A 17,750-nucleotide genomic window follows, 5' to 3' on the forward strand; every position below is an offset into this window, starting at 1 on the left:
AATGCAGTAAACTGCCGCCAATCTTTTCACCCCAAAATGCATAACCTTACATTTTGCCACATTAAACTGACATCCATTCTCCTTAACCCAGACCTCCAATCTATCCAAATCATCCTGCAAAATTTTGATGTCATCAGCATTCACTATTGCCCTACCCAACTTCGCATCATCCGCAAACAAATGAACTGTTCCTCTCAGATCCTTTCCTATATCATTTATGAACAAATTAAACAGCAGTGGTCCAAGAACAGATCCTTGTAGCACACCACTAGTCACAGGCCGTCTTGTGGACTCTACTCCTGAGTAAACCACTCTCTGATATCTCTCCGTCAACCACCCTCCTATCCATCTCACCAACCCTATGTCCATCCCCATATGCCCCAATTTACTGATTAGAATTCCATGTGGTATCCTGTCAAAGGCCTTGGCAAGGTCCAGTAGAATCACCGTAAACCCATTACCCTTATCCAGTTCAGCCGTCACTGTGTTATAATACGTGAGCAAGTTACTGAGGCATGACCTACCCTTCACAAAACCATGCTGTCCCCGATACAGTATCCCATTTTCTTCAATCCAATCTTGTATTTTCCTCTTGACTATTTTCTCTAAGACCTTGATAATGATTCCTGTTATGCTGATTGGCCGGTAATTTTCAACAGCAGCCTTGGAACCACCTTTGTGCAGTGGAACTATTTTCCCCTCTTTCCACCCCCTTGGGACTGACCCAGTCCTGAGGCTCAAATTAAACAAAATGGTCAAGGGCACTGACAATTCTTTGGCCGCTTCTCGTACGACACGAGCTGGTATACCATCCAATCCCACAGATGTATTGACATTGAGGTTCTGTAATAGACTAGTTACCTCTACTTCATTCATCACAATTCCAGTATAAGCTGTTGGTTCTTCCATTCCTGCAAAGTCACCACCTTGATGATATACTCTTGCAAAGTGCTCGCTCAGTAATTCCACAATATCGACTGATTCGGTTACCTCCCTACCCTCAGCATTTTTTAAGATCATTCTACCATGAGCATTTTTCCTTTTACTTGCAACATATTGAAAAAACTGTTTGGGATTCTCTTTAGCCTGCGTGGCCAATTTCCTTTCGTAATCTGCTTTTGCTTTTCTTACCACCCTTGTTACCATCCTGGCCAGAGCTTTATACTGTTCCTGCGCCTAATGGTCACCTTTCTCCTTAAATTTCCTCCACAATTGTTTCTTTTTTTGCAGCTCAAGCTTAATAGTGTTATTCATTCATTTAACCCCTGATTGATTTATTATTCGGACTCTTGGTATACAGTCAACCATTGCCTCCTGCAAACAGTTCTTAACCACCTCCCATGCACTATCAACATCCAGCCCTTGCAGTTTTACATGCCATGGCATTGAGCCAAGCACACACCTAAGCTTGTCATACTTACCAGCCCGGTAATTCCACATGTACCCTGTCTTAATTGTAAATTCGACTCCTTTAGCCACCTCCCAAGTCATGACTTTATGGTCACTCTCACCAATTGGTGGCAACATGGTCATGTTCATTACAGCCACATTCTCGGTTGCAATTACTAGGTCCAGCACTCTCTGCCCCCTGGTATTTTCCAATACATGTTGCCGTAGATAGTTGTCCCTTAATAATCGCATAAAATCCAATTCCTTCCTCCCATGTGCCCTCTCCTCTTTCCAGTCAATGTTACCATAATTGAAATCACCCATAATGATTACCCTCCTTCCACTCATTTCTTCTATTTGCTTATGCATACTATCCCCACCATCCACTCCATCACCTGGTCTATAGCAGCACCCAATTGTATATTTTGTTCTGCTGGATTGTATCTCACACCAAACAGCCTCAAATGTGCTTTTTTCCCCATCATGCAGTTCAACTTCTATACTCCTTGGCTGAAGATCATCAGCTATCATCAATAACACTCCTCCCCCCTTTTTATTCACCCTGTCACTCCTGAACACGCTATACCCGTCGCATTCAATCCCACTAGCTTTATCATCTTCTGTCAGCCATGTTTCACTAATACCGACAACCTCTGGCCTGGAAGTGCCAACCATGGCCAAAAACTCTTCCTTCTTGTTCCTAATACTCCTGGCATTAGTGTACATGAATCGCAGAAGCCCATTTGTCCCATCCTTACTTTGATGCCTTATACTAACTAATGGGATAGTTAGTATAAGGCATCCTTACTTTGATGCCTTATACTAACTATCCCATTCTGATTTGTTGTCCATCGTACTCGCTCGGGCATAATATACTCATTCGTACACTTAACTGCCCCCCCTAAAGTCAGCATATCTACTCCCCCCTCTTAATAAATCTAGTTTCCCTGAGTCTGTACATCCACTTCCACATCATTCATCAACACTCTTTCAAGTCTCCGTACACCAACTCTATTCAAATGCAATCCATCCATCTTATATAAGTCCTTTCGCCCATCGAACTCATTCCACACATCCACAAATTCCACACCACTCTCCATGCATAACCCACGCATAAAGTCATTGGCAATTATGGCCCTCCTTCTAAACACTTCACTGTCATACCGCGGTAAGATACTCACCATCCTAACTCTCTCACTCTTCTCTTTTGCTACCTCAAACATCTCCCTCACATCCTCTATCATTTCCATTTTGTCCTGTTTCAAATCATTCGTTCCTGCCACGATTATCATCTCTTTCACCCTCTGTTTTTGCAGTCGAATAGATTCGCTGACGTCCTTTATGATCGCACCCGGCTGGTACGACTTCGTTAAACTCTCAATTATTACGCCTCTTAATAGCGAATCCCCATACAGCACTCGCTCCTTCATTTTATTGACGTTTGCAAACATTCTATTATTTGCCGTCACAGACTTCCGCCGGTTATTTGTCGGTACGTTCAACACACATTTTTCCATACGCTCCAGTTGTCTTTTAGCTCTGTGTATGGCACCATTCAAACGGGCAATTTCGCTACTCGCATTTATCTCACCATTTTCATTATCGATCAAATCATCCATTCTTTCTGTGTTTCTACCTTCAATTACATTTTCGGCGACGCTCTCACACCTATCTGGCACTACCACGCAATTCTCTAGCACACCGCCATTTTCTACATTCTGACTATCGTTCACGATATCGCTCTCGACACACGAAACACGCTTGAAGTCCTCATTCTCTTTACACTTTTTACACATATTAACTCCACTATCACTTTCTAACCAGACTCCCACCGCTCTTCGCAAGGCATACATCTCACAGACAGCACAATATCAAAGGTTACAGCAATACATAAATAGTCAACGATAAATTAGTAAATAATATGTATGTTTGTACAAAAATTAAGTTAAGCAATGCATATAAATAAAATTACAGCAAAGGCTAAAGCAGTAGTACAAAAGGTCAACACTTTTGATTGGATAAGTGGGCAGTTAAGTGTACATGTATGAGAAAGTAGCATTCTACGTGTGTGAATCTGCCAGATTGAAGTTGACCAGTGGTCTACCTCAGAGATCAGTCCTTGGATCATTCTTGTTAATATCTACGCATTTTTGATATTGGGAAGGATTGACAGATGTTCAATTCATTGCTGATGGTGCACAAATAGGCAAGGCAATCAGTACTGCTACTGATATATAGCACTTAGAAAATGATTCGCATGGGCTGACACACTAGTCCGATCATAATAACTCTCAGTTCAACATTAGCAAGTTTAAAGTTATGCACGTTTGCGTGATGAGATTTCCAACGGCATGGTATATTGGTGGAAATATGTTACAAAACACTGAAGAGGCTAGGGAGGAGGGGAGATATTGAAGTTACAATGGATAAGGAAGTGAAGTTCAAAGGTCACAGAAAAATAGCAAATACAACTCAGGGGATAATTGTGATGTCGAAAACAACACTGACATATAAGGATTATGTTAGTCAGATTTTCTCTTTAACAGACCTTGATATCACCGCTCTTGGAATACAATGCACAGATTTGGTCTCCTGGGTTTGCGGGAGATAATAAAGAACTTATGGAAAGGATGCCAAGAAGAATTATAAAGAGTATATCAGGATGATAAAATGTAGATTATGAAGACAAAATTGAGAGCATGTGGACTGAGCATATTCGTAAACAGGAGAAAGAGGTAATATGATGGAGGTCTATAAATTTCTCAATAGGAATTATAAGATATCGTCTGATGGAAATTTTCGTTATATGGACGGTGGAGAGAGAACACGAGGGAAGCCAATGGACGTTAGTGCACGATTAAGAAAGGGATAACAGCTAGATTTTTCTCTCACATAGTAGTGAATGAGTGTAACAGTTTGATGAGTCCTTGATTCCTTGCTGGAGCATTCAGATATAATAACAATAATAATCAGCTAACGTCTTTTATTTCCTTACAGGGAGTAGGTCAGGCCTTTTAACCCTGAGTGGGTAGTTTTATCTCCACTGGTAACCAATTAGAGATAGCTGGCTCAAGATTATCACTAATTATAAGCAGTAACTGATGAAGAGACAGGAAAACAAGTGCACCCATCTCTTGGTACCTACCCTAACAAGATATGCTTTTGTCTGAAATAGTGTTTTTTCTACGGTCGATTTTTTGTTTCCAGGACGAAAAATCCGAGTTTCCAGGGGGAAAACCCTCCTTATTGTGCCAGAGATCGACTGACTCGAGAACCGGTCAAAGAAAGGATTAGAAAAAGTAATTTCAGTCGGGGACTAGATTTGAACCTAAGTCTATCTTTGGCCTAGGATAGAGAATGTAAGCACCACTTCCACTGAGCTACCCCGACCTACTACTAATAATAATAGGCTTTGGGACCACGAGATGGCAGCACTTGTTCTCCAGTCTATTTATCGGTTTCCGCTTATAATTAGGGTTATTCAGGGGTCAGCTATCTCTGATTGGCTACAGTGCAGAATGAACTTCCCCAGTAGCGCACTCAGGATTTAATCTTGGGAGGGGGGGGTGAGCCGAGTTGAGTAGACGATTTGAGAACACACACTACGTATCGGCATACGACCTATGACTGAGCATCTGCAATGATAACTAATTCATAAATTCTATAAAAATAGAAGACACGACGCAACATAAATAAAAAAATTGAATTTTATTAATTAGAAAATATTTTTGGAAAATTTTCTAGTGTTGTTTTCCTGTTTCTTTGGGGGGCCAGTATCCCTCTCCCCTCTAGGCACCACTGAACTTCTCACTTAGTCTCCAATAGTTAGATAGGACTAAAACAGTTTTTCCTACTTCCTATAAGGTATTCCCTTATAGGAAAGGTCTTAGTTGATTTATAATAATAATGATAATAATAATAAAATAAGACCCAATGGGTCTAAAGGGAGTTAGCTGTGATTAAATTTTAATTGTATTTCTGAAATCGGAATAAATGCTTAATATTTTCTTCGAGGTTTTCTGCAACAGTAAGTTTTTCATCTTTGTTCAGTTTGGAAAACTCATATACAGTATTTTTTTGCAGTTATACGGTAAAAGAGGAAAACGAGAATCCTCAGGATTAGAAGTCAACAAGAAATTGATCATCTCATCCTGAAGATTACCATGCAATAGAATGAAATTATTTCATATGATGTAAAGAAATAAAAATTCTTCAAAGTTTTCATGATTGATGAATCACTCAAAAACTATGTTTCTAATTTTTATGATATTATAGTTCATATATTCAAGAATGGTCCTTACATCCATTTAGTACATTTGCAAAAACGAAATCGGTTTTGAGCACACATCTCTTCTTATTGAGAAAATATTAACTGAATATTAATTTTATGTCTATTTAGTTATATTAACTGAATAAGTTGAAGAAAAGAAGACCATCTTGCTTAGTGTAGCTCAGTGGAAGTGGCACTTACATCCTCTGCGCTAGGATGCACAAAGATAGACTGATAGTTCGAGTCTAGTCGCCGACTGGAGAAACTTTTTCTAAGTCTTCTTCGACCGATTCCTGAGTTACTCGATCTCTGGCACGGGTAGGCGGATTTTTCTCCAGGAAACTCGAGTTTTTCATCCCGTAAACTAAAGAAAAACGACCATAGAATTCACATTATTTCAGACAGTAACATATCCTATTATGGTTAGGTACTAAGAGATGGCAGCACTTGTTTGGCAGTTTCTTCATTGGTGACTGCCTATAATTAGTGATAGACATGGGCCAGCTATCTCTGATTGGTTATCGGGGTGGAGATTGAATGTTCACTCAGTCTCCAAAAGCTAGATAGGGTTTAAAGGCCTCGCCAACTCCCTATAAAGGAAAAAAAAGACACACACACACACACACACACACACACACACACACACACACACACACACACACACACACACACACACATATATATATATATAATCCTAATCACTGCCGCCATCACGATTCTACTCTAAGAATCCTCACCTTTAACAGGAAAGAAACACCCCAAACTGTATTGGAAAATTAGTCCTGCCATCTATAGACATCCAAAGAGAAAACTTGACGATAATGACGGATGAATGTCACCCTGGGAAAATTCCAAGATATCTTATCTCAAAAACCACCCACAATTCCATAGGAAAACCAAATCATTATGTGATATCACAGAGAGACATATGTTCCCCAGAAATTTCCAAACACATAACGTTACGATTGCTTCTCTCTAGGTTCACCCACAATGCGAACGCGAACCCAACACACCACATGATGTCCCTGACAGAAGGGGGGGGGGCAGCGAAATTCCAAACATATCAAACCTTGTCTTATCACTATCCATCACCCATAATGCCATATGCAAACCATTTACTTATCTATAACTTATAACAATACACATCCAAGACACTAACGTCGCTTCTCCCATTCACCCTACCCTGTTTTGTTCATAGTATCCCACCAATCACGACACGAATCCTTATCCACTAATAATATCTACCTTTTCATGTTAAAAAACGTTTAATTTTCTTGACCAAAGAGTTCTAGAAAGACTTATTGGGATTATATTGATCAAGTGTATATAATAAACAACTAAGTTATACCAACTAGTTTCACCAACTAAGCCTGTTGGCATCTTCAGGGTACATAACTGATGTAAGGCAATAAAAAGTAAAAAACTGTTACACACTATAATCGACCGATTCCAATTATATTAAAAAAAACAGAGCGCCTACAATACATTCATAGAGCATGGATAATATCACTTGTTGTTACGTAGGAACGTTCTATAGTTGGCACTATAATTCAGTTCTGGCAAGTTCAAGGATCTGATAAGGGTCTTCCAGATCACGGGCAAGATTAGTCCTTGGTTCCTGTTAAGGTTTTGTATACAGCGGGCAACTGTTGTGGCCTCCTTAAAAATTCGGAAGCGGAAGTCCTCCTCCATGTAAGGAATTGTGCTTCTATCCCACTCTATGGTATGGTTCGTTCTTGAGAAATGAAAAGCTAACCCCAATTTTTCTTCTCTGTTATTATTGACGTCACCAATGCGTTCTTTTTGCCTAATTTCAAGGCTCCTTGAAGTTTGGCCGATGTAATTCAAGCCGCACGAGCATGCTATGTTATAAACTCCTTCAAGTCTCCAGAACTGAATTATAGTGCCAACTATAGAACGTTCCTACATAACAACAGATGATATCATGCACGCTCTATGAATGTATTGTACGCGCTCTGTTCTTTGTTTAATATAATTGGAATCGGTCGATTATAGTTTGTAACAGTTTTTACTTTTTATTGCCTTACATCAGTTATGTACCCTGAAAATGCCAACAGACTTAGTTGGTGAAACTAGTTGGTATAACTTAGTTGTTTATTATATACACTTGATCAATATAATCCCAATAAAAGTCTTTCCAATATCTACCTTTTCCATTCAAAACAATAACATCACTTATTTACAACTAACAAATTATGTCACTTATCTACATCTGATAATAACAAACATTCATATCACGATTCCTTGTCTTATCTTGATCTTGATCTGGTTAAAAGTGTCCCACCAATCACGACACGAATCCTTATTCACTAATATATGTCCTTTTTCCAGGAGCCTGTGTAGCTCAGTGGATGTGGCGTCTGTCCGTCAGAGGAGGCTGTCCGTCAGAGGAAGAGCCCGGGTTTGCAACATCTACTTAACATCTCGCCTGTGGTACAAGATACACAATACCCCGTATCACGGAAGGTGGGCCGAAAAAATACACAGGCTATGCGCTACATACATCTGGGGCTCTCAGTATGAACCCATGCGCAGATCAACACTCTTCCATAAAGTTGAAGCTGAAGGTTTAGCATTGCTAAACATCCATCTGAAAACTCTCATCGGCAGGGCAATAACAGCAGCCCGAGCACACACAAAAACCTATCATACCTATGCGGCAACATTCTTACAAAAGTGTTTGCCGCATAGGTTTATAAGCTCACTTCCAGATATAAAAAAACCAAGCCCGAGAATGTTCAAAGAAATAGCCGAAGGGTACACATATATAATGAAACACTCAGATACCGAAACCTTACTGACAATTAAACCAAGAAAACTATATAAAACATTAAGTCAAGAGACATTCCCACCTCCCCAACACAGGGAAATAAGAAAAGGAGAAATTAGGCTAAGTCCAGTGCTTAGCAAAGTTTTCCGACTTCCAATATCACCAAAATACAAAACATTCTTCTATAAAGTACACCATGCCTGTCTCCCCACAAAAATGTGGTGTGTAGCAAAAAAAATCCCACTACAAGGCCCAGCGAAGTGTCATTTCTGTCCCGACCCAGAAACAATATATCATATTATGATGTTCTGTAGCAAAACGTCCACAGTATGGAACACCATACAGAAATTCCTACATAAGACACAACCATTCTCTGAAAACACATTATTTTGGTTGGAAGACCAAAAAATGAAAAAAACAGAACTAATAATCATAATAATAACAATGTATGCAATATGGTCCCACAGATGTGACAAAATACACGGAAGAGACACCAGACCAGACATACTAGCAAAAATTAACAATTATTTAAAGGAAATTATCATAAACACTACACAAACCAAAAGCATAACAACACAGCAATGGAGGAAACTCGGCCTAATTGAAGAAGGCGAAGAAGAAGGAAAAATAAAACTTATACCGATAATGGAACCCCCATAGTTAGTGGTAGACAATAATGATAACCCACTATCTGAACAAAAAGCATAATCCCAGACAAAGGTGCTGTTAACGTAGGCTCATTCGCCACAACGAAAGGAATAATGACAACAAGATATCAAATCTAATAAAAATAAATAAAATAAAAATAAAAAAATTAAAAAAAAGTATATATGTATATAAAATAAATAAATAAGTAAAAGTTTAAAAAAATAATAAAAATTATTAATAATAATATATAGGTACGCCTATATATTGGGGATAAGAATGTTATATATATATATATATATATATATATATGTATATCTAATTGGGTAAAAAAAAAAAAAAAGTAAATAGCAAATTACTCCTTAAGATAAGTCAGTACTACTCTAGTAATAAATATGTAGATTAAGATATACTACCAGACATATGTATATGTTCTTGTATATACAGACACAAGGACGGTAGAAATGTCAATTGTAAGAAATGCAGATAACATAAGTTCATAACATGATAATAACCCAAAATGTTAATAGGATATATTATCCATTTATAGACCTGTAACTAATTCTGCAATTCAGAAAACTTTGTATATAAGAAACTACAGATTTACCTCTTAAGTTAAGCAAACAATATAATGTTAAAGCAAGATGGAATTCTTTTTGTAAAAATAAGAGTGCCTACAAAAAAATAAAATCTGCATGAGATATAGAGATACTACCAAAATATATGCATATATAAATGTAAATAAAAACATAAGCAATGTATGTATTTTAAGAATAAGATGTGCATTTAAATTAAGTTAATAAAATAGTCTTCCAAAATATGTGAACAAAGATATAAAATGAAGATATATGTAAAACGAATTGTACATATGGAAAATGTCAATGCTAACATATATATGTATGGATATGTATATGTGGGTGTGGGTGTATATGTATGTATATATGTATATGTATGTATGTGTGTATGTATGTATATATAAACGAGAATAGACTGATCTGATAATGGAACTTATAGACTGAAATCACTATGTAACATATACCAACAAAAATAACAGCTCAAGCAATTCAATAGGACAATAAGGAAAATAGAAATTGAGCATGTGATGTTGTATCTTATTTAAACAGTGATTGTAAAACAGGTGTCATAAGTATATTGTAACGAGTAAATGAAAATGCCTAATAGAATTAGCAGCCTATGTACAAATTGTAAATAGCTGTATATATATTTATTTTTAAATGTACACAGCTGCTGTTGTTGATACAAATAACCTCAGTAGAAGTAGCCTCAAGAAATGTAAATCAAAATGTCAATTAGAATAAGCATTCTATGTACAAATGTATATATTGTAAATAGTTGTATATATATTTATTTTGATTGTACATAGATGCTTTAGTGTTAATAAAAATATACTCAGTGGATGTGGCGTTTGCCAACCATGGCGCTTGGCCGCACGAAGGAAGACTTGGTTTCGAGTTAGTCGGCGACTAGAGGAAATTTTTCTAAGCCTTTTTTCGACCGGTTCCCGAGTTAGTCGATCTCTGGCACAGGCAAGCAGGTTTTTCCTCCCGGAAACTCGGGTTTTTCGTCCTGTAAACTCAAGAAAATCGACCGTAGAACCCACATTATTTCAGACATTAAATATATTGTGTTAGGGTTAGGGACCACGAGATGGCGGCACATTTGAGCCATCTCTCTTCACTGAGTACCGCTTAATTAATGATAGCCTTGGGCCATCTATCTCTGATTGGTACCAGTGGAGACTGAACTGCCCACTCAGTCTCCAAAAGTTAGATAGGTCTAAATGGCCTCGCCCCGTATACGGGAATAAAAAGGCGTTAGCTGATTTTTTTTAATGTCCTTTTTCCATTCAAAACAATAACGTCACTTATTTACAACTAACAAATGACGTCACTTGTCTACATCTCATAACAACGCACACCCACGACACGATTCCTTATCTTATCTTGATCTGGTGAGAAGTGTCCCACCAATCACAAGAGGAATCCTTATCTCTACCATCACCCATAATTCCATACGCGAAGCAAAACAAAAGAACTGAAGCCATTGGCGCATATGCCCCCCAGGGAAATTCTAAACATCCCAAGCTCATGATTTCACACACAATGCCGTCATCAAATGAATAACCAATCACGTTGCGATTCCTTATCTTATCTTGATCTGCTCAGAAGTGCTACCATACTACTACCGGAGTAGAGTTCTCAACGGTCCTTAACTTTTCTCAACATGTTTTGCTCATGTCACACTGAAGTATGTCCGTAACGCACAAGGAAAGTTAGTAGTGGCAAAGTTCACCTGTATCGCAAGGTCAGTGCACACTTTTAATGTTACAACTTATGAAATTTCATAGTTTCTTCAAACATTCAGTTTTGAAATATTGCTGGATCTAGTCTCCAATTTGCCCATGTAATTTTACATCGCGAAATGAAGCTTTATGGCTCTTCCTTTAGTAATTGCTGTGAATTAATTATATATTTTTTTAAAAAAAATTACATAACTATATTTATTTCCATGGAACTAAGTGTTTCCTTCTAGTCGTGCAGCTGCGACCGAGACATGTGGAAGTATGCACATGCTGTATGACTCGATTTTGGGTTCATAATTTAAATGTTCTAGCCTATTATTTTGCCTTCTCCCTGAATGACGTCCATGATATATTGAGTGAAATATTCAGGAGTATTTAATAATTTCTAGTTTCCTTTTCATGGGTGGTGCTGTTATTTATTTATTGTTTAATGTATTATGTCTATTACGCATGTCACTATTAAACTCCTACTAACAAGAGAGCGCGCTGGCCACTCGATTCGATTAATATCCTCGGTCTCTACTGCTCGTGTACCATGCTGAGTAGCATTGTCATCCGTAAAAATGAATTCTTTGCCTATAGCACCACGGAACAATCGAACATGACGTTGAGGAACTTCGTTGCAATATTGTTCACCAGCCATAGTCCCTTTTTCCAGTAGCTCGGTGCATCCATTATTCATAATGCCCCCCCCCCCCCCCACACACACACCATGATCCCATCACCGCCATATCTATCCCATTGAAGAACATTCTCGCGATGGTGAATACCACTTCCACGCCAGATCAAGTGTCGTCTAGAATCGAAGGAAGGACTAAAACGGCTAATGTATTCTGTAAAGAATATGTTAGTCCATTTGTGCCTTCTCCAATTTTTATGATTATAACAATACTGAAAACCTGTTTTACGATGAGCTGTGCATATACTCAGACGACAGACCTACTTGTTTCAAGCATCTTGCCACATCGGCGCACCTGTGCTTGATGGAGCCGAGTTGCAAGCAGACCTGCCGTGATGTGTCGATTATATTTCGCTGTTATAACTAAAAATCTGTCTTCATTCACCATGGTAGTGCAATCGCAACCTATTAGCAAATGCCTGGAACACATTCCATTGGTTTGAAACGTTGCCCAGAGCCTGGATACAACGATATATGAGATTCAAAACTTCTGTCAATATCAGTAAATTCTGCGGCCTTCTTCAAGCGTTCTAATGATTGTTCCCTGCGTGAAATTATCCAGATGTTCTCTTCGAGGCATTGCAAGATATCGAAGTTTGCAACTTTAATTCCTTCATGAAAAGAGCTTCCTTCATCATGTTTCGCCTTTTATCCTGTTGAGTGCTACTACGAGTCCCCTTTGCGAGCGATTCGAAAATATCAATATATATCCGCTTTCTACTTGAAATCGTCAGTTATACAAATTGCTGCAAGTTGATTCCTTTGAATTTTAGGTTGTAATCTTCAGAAACAGTTTCGTTCTTAAGTCTTGGACACCAGTGTACATAAATCACCAGATAGGACTGGATTACTCTTTTGAGTCTGATATTTAACTCTAATCGTTTCTAGCACAAGCCCATCACATCAATTTCTTCCCCAGTCTCCTGAACCTATCACCCACCCTATTTAAACTAATTAGGTACAAATCACAGATGAGCTAAGCCTTAAAATCTGTTCCCATGTTTCTAGCTTTTTACGAACGACCTACCTGAAAATTTTTTTGAACTGCAGAGAGGAGTGTGGTCCGGCTAGGTGATCAATGATCTCTTTATGTTACGGGTATTTCTTCTGACGATGTTCTGCTGAATGCCATCAATCATCCTCGTTTCCACTAAGCCTGTTAAGGCACAAGTAGTAAATACACAAATACCTTTTCAATTCTACCTTCAAGCGAACAGGACTTACTTCTCCTCTATCATTCAAATTCTCTCTTTCTGTTGAATAGATTCTTCACAAAATGTTCCCTACCCATTAAACCTCCATCTCTTCAAGAATAAATAAATGAATAACATTTTCCCTTAAATATTACTTTCATGTGGCACTATTGTATAATTGGCACTGCCGAATTTCGTATTTCAGAGTTGTGACTTCTAAATTCATGAAAGGTTATAAATCTGAAGTGTCGAGTATAATTGGGCTAAGGATTTGTATTTCTTTTATTTTTGTTTTTTTATATATATATTTTTTATTACTTTGCATTTCATTTACATAATCCGAAAATACCATGCTCTAGAACTTTTACAAGCATCTTCAACTCTCTCTCCAATAACCGAATATACTTACTCGAATATATATTTTTACTATACTAAAGAATTAAATCTTAATAACCTTGTAATAAAAGTCATGGTCATCCTTTTTTCAGTCTGATTAAAGTGAAAAATTTAATGTGAAATATCTCCAACATTTCACCTTTTTCTCAGACATAGCACAACGAAAATTACTTTTGAGATGATCCATGCGAGTTTCATGTCTTCTTACATGTTGATTTAAATGATTTAACTGCATAAACGGAGCTTTAGTTTTAGGCTGATAGTATTCATTGACCGAATCTCCTTAACTCAGATTTTAGCTCCCTTTTCATCGTAACTGAGTGCATTTTATAGTGTTACAAGTCAGTTTCGACGATGCCCTTCGGTTGCAATAACCTTCGTTCGAATCCCATCTAGGATGAGGACATTTCTGAGGGCTTTTCAGCTGAAGAAGACTTAGCCCATATTATATAATATAATATGAAAGTTATTTTGTCTCGCATTCAAACAAACCAGATTGGAGAGCAGACTCAGTTTACGAAGGATACTTAGCGGCATCAGCTGAGCAAGATTTTAGCTCCCTTGTCATCGTAACTGAGTGCATTTTATAGTGTTACAATTCTCGATAATTGGTGAAATATCCTGCCACTGCCACCCTTATTCTACTAGGGTGGTGGTCTGAAACGTTTGCGGCCTCGACTATAGATGGTAACACTATTGGCAAGATTTTTTTTCCAAGTTGGGTTGGTACATCTGTCATAAGCAGATATGAAATTGCAAGTCATTCTATCAAGTAGTTTGTTTTATCCAGCTGTCTGAACCAAAAGTGTTGTCTGTGTCTATCCCTCGAAATGGATAAAAATGAGTATCGTGCAGTTATAAAATTCTTTGTAAAAGAAGGTTTAATGCCAAAAGAAATTCGTTCGAAGTTCGTAAAAATTTATGGGCACTCTTCTCCTTTGTTTTCGACAATTAAGAAATAGTCTGATGAGTTTAAACTTGGCCTTACCAGCCTTGAAGATGATCCACATGAAGGACGTCCAGAAAGTGTAACAACACCAGAAATCATTGATCAGGTGCACGATGTGGCAGTGATTAAATTCAGCCATGGCCCTCCGGTGCCTGGTCTCGGAACTTTTTTATGCACCCGGCCCGTACACGGAACATTTTTCTGTTTTGCGACTTTTCTCCCTTTACGGTAATTAAGCCTAATGTAAAGCCTAATGTCCATATGAGTGGTGCGGTATTAAGAAAAGATCGCACGACTGAAAGATAAAAGCAAGCCGACAATAGAGTTGAAATGCTAACCGAATTCCAATAATATGTTAAACTGCCATAACCACATTCACTATATATATATATATATATATATATTTGTTAGGTTTAACATGTTTAGGAATTTTAACACTTTGTTGAATTTTATTGCTGCTTAGCGGCGAGCGAGCGAGCGAACTCACACACATCTAATTAATAACAATAGTTTTTAGTTAGATACCGTGTTTGCTGGTGCAACATATGGTTTTGCTTGAGCCTATACAGCATAGTTTCTGTATGAGGGGACATGTGATTCATTAATTAGTATATCGTTTTTATCCCAGTTGTCTCTAATTGCACCATTTGCTGAGAAATATCACAGAGTCCAAGCGTTTAGCCTAGTGGCTGTGCGCTTCACAACCATATGTCTGGGGAAGAAATGTCCTTGGTTCGAGTGCTTGTACCTTATTCGCTGATATAATAAAAGTACTTGTTTTTCTTGCCTCTGCAGTACAGTGGCTATTGGGGAGGGCATGTTGTTTACTACGGAAGTAAGTTACTATCAGTCTGACGTGAACGTGTTTAAGCTTTATTCATGTGCGAGGTATATGCGAAATTTTTTAATTTCTTTTTTCGAAAAGTAAAATCAGGGGTACGAGATGCAAGAGCAGGTTATATTCGAGTAAGTACGGTATTTCAACTATGGATAAGTACATTGGTACCTTCTTTAAATGGAAAAATAGCTCGGATGACATTGATAATACAAAACGAGTTTGTAATGACAATTTGTGTGGCACAAAACAGAAAAATGTTCCTACAAAATAACCAATTGTATTTACCTTTGAATGCGATCCACTGGTCGCGTGTCCAGCAAGTCAGCAAATCTTTCCTTTCATTCAGCGTAGTAATATTATCGCATTGCAACTGATGGGAATTTTGTGTTTCTGTGGATTCGTTGCAGACCTCTTTCTCTTCAGAAACTATTTGCTGACTTGCTGGACACTCGACCAGTGGATCGCATTCAAAGGTAAATACAATTCGTTATTTTGTAGGAACATTTTTCTGTTTTGTGCCTTTTCTCCCTTTACAGTAATTATGCCTACATAATTGTGTTATTATTCAACAATTGTTTAAACATTGGCAGTTTGAACATTGGCAGACCCAGAGGGGAGAAGGGGGGGCCCTGGCTCCCCCAAAGAAAAAGAAAAAGAACGCTAGAAAATTTTCCAAAAATGTATTTCTAATTAATAAAATTCATTTTTTTTAAATTTATATTGTGTCGTGTCTTCTGTTTCAATACTACTTATGAATTAGCGATCATTGCAGATGCTCAGTCATAGGTCATATGCGATGCGTAGTGTGTATTCTCAAATGGTCTACTCAACTCCCCCCCCCCATCAAGATTAAACCTTGAGTGCGCTACTGGTTTTGAATGTGTATATAAAGTCAATATCAACAGTCGCCTGGTTATGAACGCGTGACGAAATGGACGGGGAGGTTTGGAGCTTTTCCCGGATAGCATTCTAAGGTAAATACAATTGATTATTTTGTATAGGGCTCTGGAACTTATTCGTTTAGAATTTAGCCACTGCGATATGGTATTGGATGACCAACGAGTCAGAGTGCGTGAAATTGCTGAGACTATAGGCATTTCAAAAGAACGTGTAGGATATATTTTACATGAAGAATTGCAATTGAAAAAGCTTTGCACAAGATGGGTGCCGCACTTGCTCACAGCAGATCAAAAATTCACTCGCATGAAAATCTCGAACACAGCTTGGAACAGTTTTATTAACAAGAATAAAACTGATTTTGTGCATCAATTTATTATTATGGATGAGACTTGGATTCACCATTACACACCAGAATCCCAACAGCAGTCAAAACAGTGGTTCAGCGCCAAAGAAGACTAAGTCGGTTCCATCAGCAGGAAAGGTCATGACATCGGTGTTTTGGGATGCTTTTATGTATTAATTATCTTGAAAAGGGTAAAACAATAACCGGGAAATATTATTCCGATCTTTTAACCAGACCAGACGAAAAAATTCGTGAGAAAAGACCCAGTTTGCAGAAGTAAAAAAAGCATCTTTCATCAGGACAATGCACCTGCCCACAACGGTGTTTTGGCAATGGGAAAATTAAGGGATCTGCACTATGAATTGTTGGAACATCCACCCTATTCCACAGATTTGGCTAGCACTGACTTCTATCTCTTCCCAAAACTAAAACTCTTCCTCATGGTCAGCGTTTTTCTTCGAATCAAGAGGTGATTGCGGTTGTAGAGGAGTATTTTTGCCGATCTTACTGAGAACCACATGGGCGGGGTAATGGCGCTGGAGCATTGCTGGAATGAATGTATTAGTCTTAGGGAAGATTATGTTGAAAAAGAAAAATAATTTTGAATTATAAATTCGTTTTTTCATTGTTAGGCCGAGAACTTTTTAGGCCATCCTGGTATGTTCCAATGCCAGAACGTTCGTATTCTACTGCTTGTACGCGTAGGTTTAACCGCCTTATGATAATTTTTCCTTCCTCCCCTTCCGAAAGTAAGTGGTACTCTTTCATTCCTAACAATTTGAAAATCGGTCGTCATTCAGTCTGTACTTTTATCATTGTTAGATTTGAGTGTTTAGTAGCAGAGATGGATGAAAAGAAAACGCGAGAATGTTTAAGACAACTACCTCCATGTTATGTACTTAATTTTAATCAGTATATTATTGTATGTACTCACGAGCTCTATGGTCGCTTTCATAAGAATTAAATATTCAAATTTCTTCTGGACGAAATCACCCTGATTAACAGCCTTGAAGAATGACTAGCCAAGAAACCAA

This window comes from Typopeltis vanoorti, chromosome 18 (assembly GCF_054136105.1).
Source record: "Typopeltis vanoorti isolate ZY-2024b chromosome 18, IOZ_Tvanoo_1.0, whole genome shotgun sequence".
Lineage (NCBI taxonomy): Eukaryota > Metazoa > Arthropoda > Arachnida > Uropygi > Thelyphonidae > Typopeltis > Typopeltis vanoorti.